Source organism: Hypomesus transpacificus, chromosome 1, assembly GCF_021917145.1.
Source record: "Hypomesus transpacificus isolate Combined female chromosome 1, fHypTra1, whole genome shotgun sequence".
Taxonomy (NCBI): domain Eukaryota; kingdom Metazoa; phylum Chordata; class Actinopteri; order Osmeriformes; family Osmeridae; genus Hypomesus; species Hypomesus transpacificus.
Genome location: NC_061060.1, coordinates 12,754 through 22,737, shown reverse-complemented (window position 1 = coordinate 22,737; position 9,984 = coordinate 12,754).

The window sequence follows — 9,984 nt, the reverse complement described above, 5'->3', positions numbered from 1 at the left end:
TTTCTGCATTTACATGTTTTTGTGAATTATTTTTATTCATTAATTAGTAGATACAGTACACATTATTTCAGAAGTAACATGTTTTAATAAATAAGGTTTAGAACTTAAATAGATTTTCATTCTTGATACTATGCCTCAAAGAGTATTAACCTTTTGGTTTAGGATGTGGAGTGAGAGTGGTTTGTGCGGTAGAGCCTTTTAGCACAATCCCTGACTTGTGTCAGCAGGGCTCTCAGCTCGTACTGGTCCCCGCAGTGTGGTACATGGCATGTGGTGTTCTAGAAGAAAAACAATTTGTCAGAACCAGCAAGTCCATCACAGGTCCCTGACTTCCATGGTTCTTTCAACCAGAGCTGTCACCTGAAGTGTGGGGATGTTGGGCCCTTTAACATGCATAGGGATCAGTGGTGCCATGTGAATTCAATCCCTAAATCATTGCCCTAAATCAGTCCACTGGACCACCTGTCCCGGTGTAGGACTAACAAGGCATTTCAATGTAAAATCCCCAGTGACATTTATGTTTCTCTAGGGCTAGTGTTAATCCAAGACTGTAATACTGTTTAGGTTAATGCTTGCCACAACCCTGTATTTGGGTGCAATCTACACTGATCATAAGAATGACATGTAAACCTTTTACTTTAGAGTCCCAGAGACCCGTTAGACCCTACCCGGCTAAAGGCAATGGTCAGTACAATCAGATTTGTTAGTTACCATTGTGAGCCTTACATATTCTTTCAGGCTTTGCGGCAACTTCCAATTCATCACCCCAAAGTCCTCTGACTTGATATGAGACAGGATCTTCCCAGCAAGGCAGAGGGAAGTGTTCTGAAAGTAAATAGTATTTAAATGATACACTCATGCATAAATCAATTGTTCCATATGTAGCAATATTTTGCAGAAAATTGAAAAACAGTCTAAGACATGCTAAATTGATGTAAAACCTACTGCAAGTGTACTTAGATTCATTTTGATAGGTCACTTACGTTACACTGCTGCAATATGGGCAGCTCCTGAACAAACTGGTTCATAAATTTCTACAGGTAAAAAAAGTTAAATGTTAGTAAGATAATAGTAGTCTGTCCTAAAGAAGTGAGAAGTGTCCTGTAGCTTTACAAGGAATCCTCAGGAGGTTTAATCGGTCCACTACCATGTCTTCTTACCTCTGTATAGGTTCTGTTGGCTTCTGTGATGATTTCCAACAGAAGCTGTTTTATTTGTTTTTTGTTTTTTGAAGTTGGTGCAGAGCAGACCAGCACAAACATGAGGCAGAGAAAACTCACAGTCTTCATGGCTTTGAACAACTGTTGTTCAGGGCAGGAGGTTAGGGCTGGAACCAGGTTAACTTTAAACATAAAGCCCTAGCCACTCATATATTGACATTAAATGCTGACACTCACTCAGAGAATCAGATGAGATGATTCAGATTAGAGCAGCGTCACAGTGACGTCTTCCGTTGTCCTATTAGGTCGGGACTTTTGAGTTGGTGCAGCTCAAACTGAAAGTTTGATAACAGGCCAGATGTGATGCTGAAATTGATTGTACCATATTAAAACAATGCAATTTTATGTATTTTTGGCTTTAAAAAAAGAAAAAAATATGAACTCTAACATTATCAGATGAGCTGATGAGTCAAAGATTGAATTCCAACCCAGTTTCTACAAAAGTAACAAACCAGTACTACTCCCCCAGGTGAATATAACACAATCTACATCACGTCCACATGCACGGATACTATAGGTTACAAAGCTCTTAAAAAAGGAAACAAAAGGGGAGTGTTGGATACTTGAGATTTGGGGTGGGGTTAGCTGGGGTGCCCCTTACACATGTGCCCCCAAAAAAACCTGGATTAAATTTGACCAACACTGCATATCAATGGTTATGATGAAAAAGAGTAGGCCAGATCCTCTTGATGGTCCCAGTGTTGTTGAGCAGCTAGAAAATTCTCCTTGTGGTTTAGTACCTTCATCATGGTGTCTCTGGTCTCCGGCACAATGTTTGCCAATTTAACAGAGATGGCAAAAGTACACATCCTTCAGTAGAACTAGAAGTACAGATACTGGTCGGGTTTCCCAGATTCGTTAAGAAGCTCTTAACGCTAAGAGCGTTCTAAGAGCATTCTAGAGCGTTCAAAGCGTTTAAAAACACTGGTAAAAGTTGATGTACTTACTACACTTTTTCACTCAAGTTCAAGTAAAGAAGTGTGGGCTCTGACATAAGTAAAAAGCAGCCATTAGAATCAGATTGTTTTTTTGTGTGTTTTTGTAATCTTTATTTAATTAATTTAATTTAATTTACTAAAACAAGATCCTTGACAGAGCGTCTCACACAACATGGTACAAAAACAGATAGTGTTGACATGCACTTATATACACAAAAATCATGCTACTACGGACACACAAGATGTTAGAGGTTACTTTCCTAATTGCAAGTGTTCTAGGGTGGGTGGGGTTTAAGCCAGTTCTTTGTAATAATTTTATGGGCTACTAATACCAGAGCTCTGAGCATATACCATTTGTTTTTTCTCAACCCTCTTAAATGTGTGTTCCCTAAAATTAATCTCTGTGGTTTAACTAATATGTTCAATCTCAATATCTCTCCAATTACTCTCATTACCAGGCAAATTCCCTCCAAATTGGACTATTTAGGGATTTATGCCAAGACACCCAGGACTGTTCCCACTTCTCATCCTGGATAACGGTATCGGCCTCCAGTTCCCATTTATTTCTCACATTTAATGTATTATCTGTCAAATCCAGGAGAATTTTGTTGTATAAACTAGATATTATTTTACTTGTGTGATTTTGATTCTCCACCGCTTTGATCCAATCTGTTCAAAATTAGATGGTGAATTTTGAATTTTGTCCCATTCCTTGTGTTGTCAAATAGTGACGTATTTGAAAGTACCTAAACAATTCATTAGGCGCAATTCCATATTGCGTTTGAAGTTGTGAAAAAGCCCTGAGTGTCATACCCTCAAATAGTTGGTTTGCTGTGGTCAGACCTTTCCCTGCCCATCCAACAAAACCCCCCTGTCCATTTTTGCAGGTAGGAAGTCACTAATGGAAGCTATATTGGTTACTGCCCACATTGCTGCGGTCTCCCGGTCGTGTAGATTCACCCTCTGCAACATCCGGATGATCAGGAGATACCTGTCTGAGCACTCCACCCAGCTTCTAGTCCAAGCACTTGTCCTCTCAAAGTTGGACTATTGCAACTCGCTGCTCGCCGGTCTCCCAGCATGCGCAACCCGCTCTCTCCAGAGGATTCAGAATGCGGCGGCCCCTCTGGTCTTCAATCTACCCAGACGCTCCCATCTACCCCACAGAACGGATCTGCACCCGACTACATCAAGTCTCTCCTCCTGCCTTACACCCCCACCTGCCACCTACAGTCTTCTTCAGACAACCGCCTGGTGGTCTCATCGCTCCTGTCTGGCCCCCCAATGGTAGAATCAGCTCCCCGCCTCCATCAGGGACACTGACTGTCTCCCCACTTTCAAGAAAAGGCTCAAGACGCACTTGTGCTGGGAGTACAACGGTACTTGGAACGCTTGGCTGGATCTGATGTTAGTTTCCTCCAGGTTCACAATGACTCTTATTGAGAGAGTTGTTGCTCTTGTTGGTTAGTTATAATGGATTTAATCTTTTGAACTCGCTGTGTTTTTTTTACATTTACATTTAGTCATTTAGCAGACGCTCTTATCCAGAGCGACTTACAGTAAGTACAGGGACATTCCCCCCGAGGCAAGTAGGGTGAAGTGCCTTGCCCAAGGACGCAACGTCATTCGGCACGGCGGGGAATCGATCCGGCAACCTTCTGATTACTAGCCCGTCCCCCTCACCGCTTAGCCATCTGACTCCCGATTCTTTTTTTACTGTTGATTGTTGTTCTACAAGTATACTCTTGCTCTCTAGGGTTTCATGTTGTTTAATTTTACTTGCACTTTTTGAGTTTCATGTTGTTTAATTGTAACTTGTTTAACTGCATGCTCTTATGGTTCTTCCCTTTGGCACTTATTTGGTTTTTTACAATGAATGCTTCATGTTTTGGCTGCTTGCAATGTTTGGGGCTACCCAACTACTATGCTCTTTTGTAAAGCTCTCTCTTGGACGTCGCTTTGTGTTAAGATAATTTCTCAAGTAATGCACAGAGTCGTCGGATTCAAAGAAAGTATAATAATTTAAATCTTGCCAGCAAGAAGACAAAGTCTGATCGCAATACAAAGTTTGTCTGTTAGCATGTTTTGCTAGCTAGCTATTCAAGCACAAGCGCTCTTTACAGTCATTGGTTAAGACAAAGGCATGCAAATGTTCCATGGCTCTTCTTCATTGGCTCCTTGCGTAGACCTGGGTGCGAGTGTGTGCGTGTTTGAGTGTGTGCGTATGGGGAGTCAGGTGGCTGAGCGGTGAGAGAATCGGGCTAGTAATCAGATTGTTGCCAGTTCGATTCCCGGCTGTGCCAAATGACGTTGTGTCCTTGGGCAAGGCACTTCACCCTACTTGCCTCGGGGGTAATGTCCCTGTACTTACTGTGAGTCGCTCTGGATAAGAGCGTCTGCTAAATGACTAAATGTAAATGTTTGAGTGTGTGCGTGTGTGCCTTTTGACCACTGTAAGCTTGACCACGTGATTCACCCAACACAGGTAAGACCAGACATCTTTTATGGCCTCTCCAGTAAGAGAGAGTGTGAGCTTCCTAGGCAGAGTTATGGGCCTTGCAAGAGGGCAAGGCGAATATGGCTCAAAAAAAGTCCAAATCCAATGGAAAATATGACCGTAGGGGGGACCCTGATGAACAGGCCAGGCCAACTTTGGGGCCTCTAGGGCCTTCCTAGGCAGAGTTATGGGTCTTGCAAGAGGGCAAGGCGAATATGGCTCAAAAAAAGTCCAAATCCAATGGAAAATATGACCGTAGGGGGGACCCTGATGAACAGGCCAGGCCAACTTTGGGGCCTCTAGGGCCTTCCTAGGCAGAGTTATGGGTCTTGCAAGAGGGCAAGGCGAATATGGCTCAAAAAAAGTCCAAATCCAATGGAAAATATGACCGTAGGGGGGACCCTGATGAACAGGCCAGGCCAACTTTGGGGCCTCTAGGGCCTTCCTAGGCAGAGTTATGGGCCTTGCAAGAGGGCAAGGCGAATATGGCTCGAAAAAAGTCCAAATCCAATGGAAAATATGACCGTAGGGGGGACCCTGATGAACAGGCCAGGCCAACTTTGGGGCCTCTAGGGCCTTCCTAGGCAGAGTTATGGGCCTTGCAAAAGGGCAAGGCGAACATGGCTCAAAAAAAGTCCAAATCCAATGGAAAATATGACCGTAGGGGGGACCCTGATGAACAGGCCAGGCCAACTTTGGGGCCTCTAGGGCCTTCCTAGGCAGAGTTATGGGCCTTGCAAAAGGCCAAGGCGAACATGGCTCAAAAAAAGTCCAAATCCAATGGAAAATATGACCGTAGGGGGGACCCTGATGAACAGGCCAGGCCAACTTTGGGGCCTCTAGGGCCTTCCTAGGCAGAGTTATGGGTCTTGCAAGAGGGCAAGGCAAATATGGCTCAAAATAAGTCCAAATCCAATGGAAAATATGACCGTAGGGGGGACCCTGATGAACAGGCCAGGCCAACTTTGGGGCCTCTAGGGCCTTCCTAGGCAGAGTTATGGGCCTTGCAAAAGGGCAAGGCGAACATGGCTCAAAAAAAGTCAAAATCCAATGGAAAATATGACCGTAGGGGGGACCCTGATGAACAGGCCAGGCCAACTTTGGGGCCTCTAGGGCCTTCCTAGGCAGAGTTATGGGCCTTGCAAAAGGCCAAGGCGAACATGGCTCAAAAAAAGTCCAAATCCAATGGAAAATATGACCGTAGGGGGGACCCTGATGAACAGGCCAGGCCAACTTTGGGGCCTCTAGGGCCTTCCTAGGCAGAGTTATGGGCCTTGCAAAAGGGCAAGGCGAATATGGCTCAAAAAAAGTCCAAATCCAATGGAAAATATGACCGTAGGGGGGACCCTGATGTACAGGCCAGGCCAACTTTGGGGCCTCTAGGGCCTTCCTAGGCAGAGTTATGGGCCTTGCAAAAGGCCAAGGCGAATATGGCTCAAAAAAAGTCCAAATCCAATGGAAAATATGACCGTAGGGGGGACCCTGATGAACAGGCCAGGCCAACTTTGGGGCCTCTAGGGCCTTCCTAGGCAGAGTTATGGGCCTTGCAAAAGGGCAAGGCGAATATGGCTCAAAAAAAGTCCAAATCCAATGGAAAATATGACCGTAGGGGGGACCCTGATGAACAGGCCAGGCCAACTTTGGGGCCTCTAGGGCCTTCCTAGGCAGAGTTATGGGCCTTGCAAAAGGGCAAGGCGAATATGGCTCAAAAAAAGTCCAAATCCAATGGAAAATATGACCGTAGGGGGGACCCTGATGAACAGGCCAGGCCAACTTTGGGGCCTCTAGGGCCTTCCTAGGCAGAGTTATGGGCCTTGCAAAAGGGCAAGGCGAATATGGCTCAAAAAAAGTCCAAATCCAATGGAAAATATGACCGTAGGGGGGACCCTGATGAACAGGCCAGGCCAACTTTGGGGCCTCTAGGGCCTTCCTAGGCAGAGTTATGGGCCTTGCAAAAGGGCAAGGCGAATATGGCTCAAAAAAAGTCCAAATCCAATGGAAAATATGACCGTAGGGGGGACCCTGATGAACAGGCCAGGCCAACTTTGGGGCCTCTAGGGCCTTCCTAGGCAGAGTTATGGGCCTTTCCAAAAGGCCAAGGCGAATATGGCTCAAAAAAAGTCCAAATCCAATGGAAAATATGACCGTAGGGGGGACCCTGATGAACAGGCCAGGCCAACTTTGGGGCCTCTAGGGCCTTCCTAGGCAGAGTTATGGGCCTTGCAAAAGGGCAAGGCGAATATGGCTCAAAAAAAGTCCAAATCCAATGGAAAATATGACCGTAGGGGGGACCCTGATGAACAGGCCAGGCCAACTTTGGGGCCTCTAGGGCCTTCCTAGGCAGAGTTATGGGCCTTGCAAAAGGGCAAGGCGAATATGGCTCAAAAAAAGTCCAAATCCAATGGAAAATATGACCGTAGGGGGGACCCTGATGAACAGGCCAGGCCAACTTTGGGGCCTCTAGGGCCTTCCTAGGCAGAGTTATGGGCCTTTCCAAAAGGCCAAGGCGAATATGGCTCAAAAAAAGTCCAAATCCAATGGAAAATATGACCGTAGGGGGGACCCTGATGAACAGGCCAGGCCAACTTTGGGGCCTCTAGGGCCTTCCTAGGCAGAGTTATGGGCCTTGCAAAAGGCCAAGGCGAATATGGCTCAAAAAAAGTCCAAATCCAATGGAAAATATGACCGTAGGGGGGACCCTGATGAACAGGCCAGGCCAACTTTGGGGCCTCTAGGGCCTTCCTAGGCAGAGTTATGGGCCTTTCCAAAAGGCCAAGGCGAATATGGCTCAAAAAAAGTCCAAATCCAATGGAAAATATGACCGTAGGGGGGACCCTGATGAACAGGCCAGGCCAACTTTGGGGCCTCTAGGGCCTTCCTAGGCAGAGTTATGGGCCTTGCAAAAGGGCAAGGCGAATATGGCTCAAAAAAAGTCCAAATCCAATGGAAAATATGACCGTAGGGGGGACCCTGATGAACAGGCCAGGCCAACTTTGGGGCCTCTAGGGCCTTCCTAGGCAGAGTTATGGGCCTTGCAAAAGGGCAAGGCGAATATGGCTCAAAAAAAGTCCAAATCCAATGGAAAATATGACCGTAGGGGGGACCCTGATGAACAGGCCAGGCCAACTTTGGGGCCTCTAGGGCCTTCCTAGGCAGAGTTATGGGCCTTGCAAAAGGCCAAGGCGAATATGGCTCAAAAAAAGTCCAAATCCAATGGAAAATATGACCGTAGGGGGGACCCTGATGAACAGGCCAGGCCAACTTTGGGGCCTCTAGGGCCTTCCTAGGCAGAGTTATGGGCCTTGCAAGAGGGCAAGGCGAATATGGCTCAAAAAAAGTCCAAATCCAATGGAAAATATGACCGTAGGGGGGACCCTGATGAACAGGCCAGGCCAACTTTGGGGCCTCTAGGGCCTTCCTAGGCAGAGTTATGGGCCTTGCAAAAGGCCAAGGCGAATATGGCTCAAAAAAAGTCCAAATCCAATGGAAAATATGACCGTAGGGGGGACCCTGATGAACAGGCCAGGCCAACTTTGGGGCCTCTAGGGCCTTCCTAGGCAGAGTTATGGGCCTTGCCAAGGCGAATATGGCTCAAAAAAAGTCCAAATCCAATGGAAAATATGACCGTAGGGGGGACCCTGATGAACAGGCCAGGCCAACTTTGGGGCCTCTAGGGCCTTCCTAGGCAGAGTTATGGGCCTTGCAAAAGGCCAAGGCGAATATGGCTCAAAAAAAGTCCAAATCCAATGGAAAATATGACCGTAGGGGGGACCCTGATGAACAGGCCAGGCCAACTTTGGGGCCTCTAGGGCCTTCCTAGGCAGAGTTATGGGCCTTGCAAAAGGCCAAGGCGAATATGGCTCAAAAAAAGTCCAAATCCAATGGAAAATATGACCGTAGGGGGGACCCTGATGAACAGGCCAGGCCAACTTTGGGGCCTCTAGGGCCTTCCTAGGCAGAGTTATGGGCCTTGCAAGAGGGCAAGGCGAATATGGCTCAAAAAAAGTCCAAATCCAATGGAAAATATGACCGTAGGGGGGACCCTGATGAACAGGCCAGGCCAACTTTGGGGCCTCTAGGGCCTTCCTAGGCAGAGTTATGGGCCTTTCCAAAAGGCCAAGGCGAATATGGCTCAAAAAAAGTCCAAATCCAATGGAAAATATGACCGTAGGGGGGACCCTGATGAACAGGCCAGGCCAACTTTGGGGCCTCTAGGGCCTTCCTAGGCAGAGTTATGGGCCTTGCAAGAGGGCAAGGCGAATATGGCTCAAAAAAAGTCCAAATCCAATGGAAAAAATGACCGTAGGGGGGACCCTGATGAACAGGCCAGGCCAACTTTGGGGCCTCTAGGGCCTTCCTAGGCAGAGTTATGGGCCTTGCAAAAGGCCAAGGCGAATATGGCTCAAAAAAAGTCCAAATCCAATGGAAAATATGACCGTAGGGGGGACCCTGATGAACAGGCCAGGCCAACTTTGGGGCCTCTAGGGCCTTCCTAGGCAGAGTTATGGGCCTTGCAAAAGGCCAAGGCGAATATGGCTCAAAAAAAGTCCAAATCCAATGGAAAATATGACCGTAGGGGGGACCCTGATGAACAGGCCAGGCCAACTTTGGGGCCTCTAGGGCCTTCCTAGGCAGAGTTATGGGCCTTGCAAAAGGCCAAGGCGAATATGGCTCAAAAAAAGTCCAAATCCAATGGAAAATATGACCGTAGGGGGGACCCTGATGAACAGGCCAGGCCAACTTTGGGGCCTCTAGGGCCTTCCTAGGCAGAGTTATGGGCCTTGCAAAAGGCCAAGGCGAATATGGCTCAAAAAAAGTCCAAATCCAATGGAAAATATGACCGTAGGGGGGACCCTGATGAACAGGCCAGGCCAACTTTGGGGCCTCTAGGGCCTTCCTAGGCAGAGTTATGGGCCTTCCAAAAGGCCAAGGCGAATATGGCTCAAAAAAAGTCCAAATCCAATGGAAAATATGACCGTAGGGGGGACCCTGATGTACAGGCCAGGCCAACTTTGGGGCCTCTAGGGCCTTCCTAGGCAGAGTTATGGGCCTTGCAAAAGGCCAAGGCGAATATGGCTCAAAAAAAGTCCAAATCCAATGGAAAATATGACCGTAGGGGGGACCCTGATGAACAGGCCAGGCCAACTTTGGGGCCTCTAGGGCCTTCCTAGGCAGAGTTATGGGCCTTGCAAAAGGCCAAGGCGAATATGGCTCAAAAAAAGTCCAAATCCAATGGAAAATATGACCGTAGGGGGGACCCTGATGAACAGGCCAGGCCAACTTTGGGGCCTCTAGGGCCTTCCTAGGCAGAGTTATGGGCCTTGCAAAA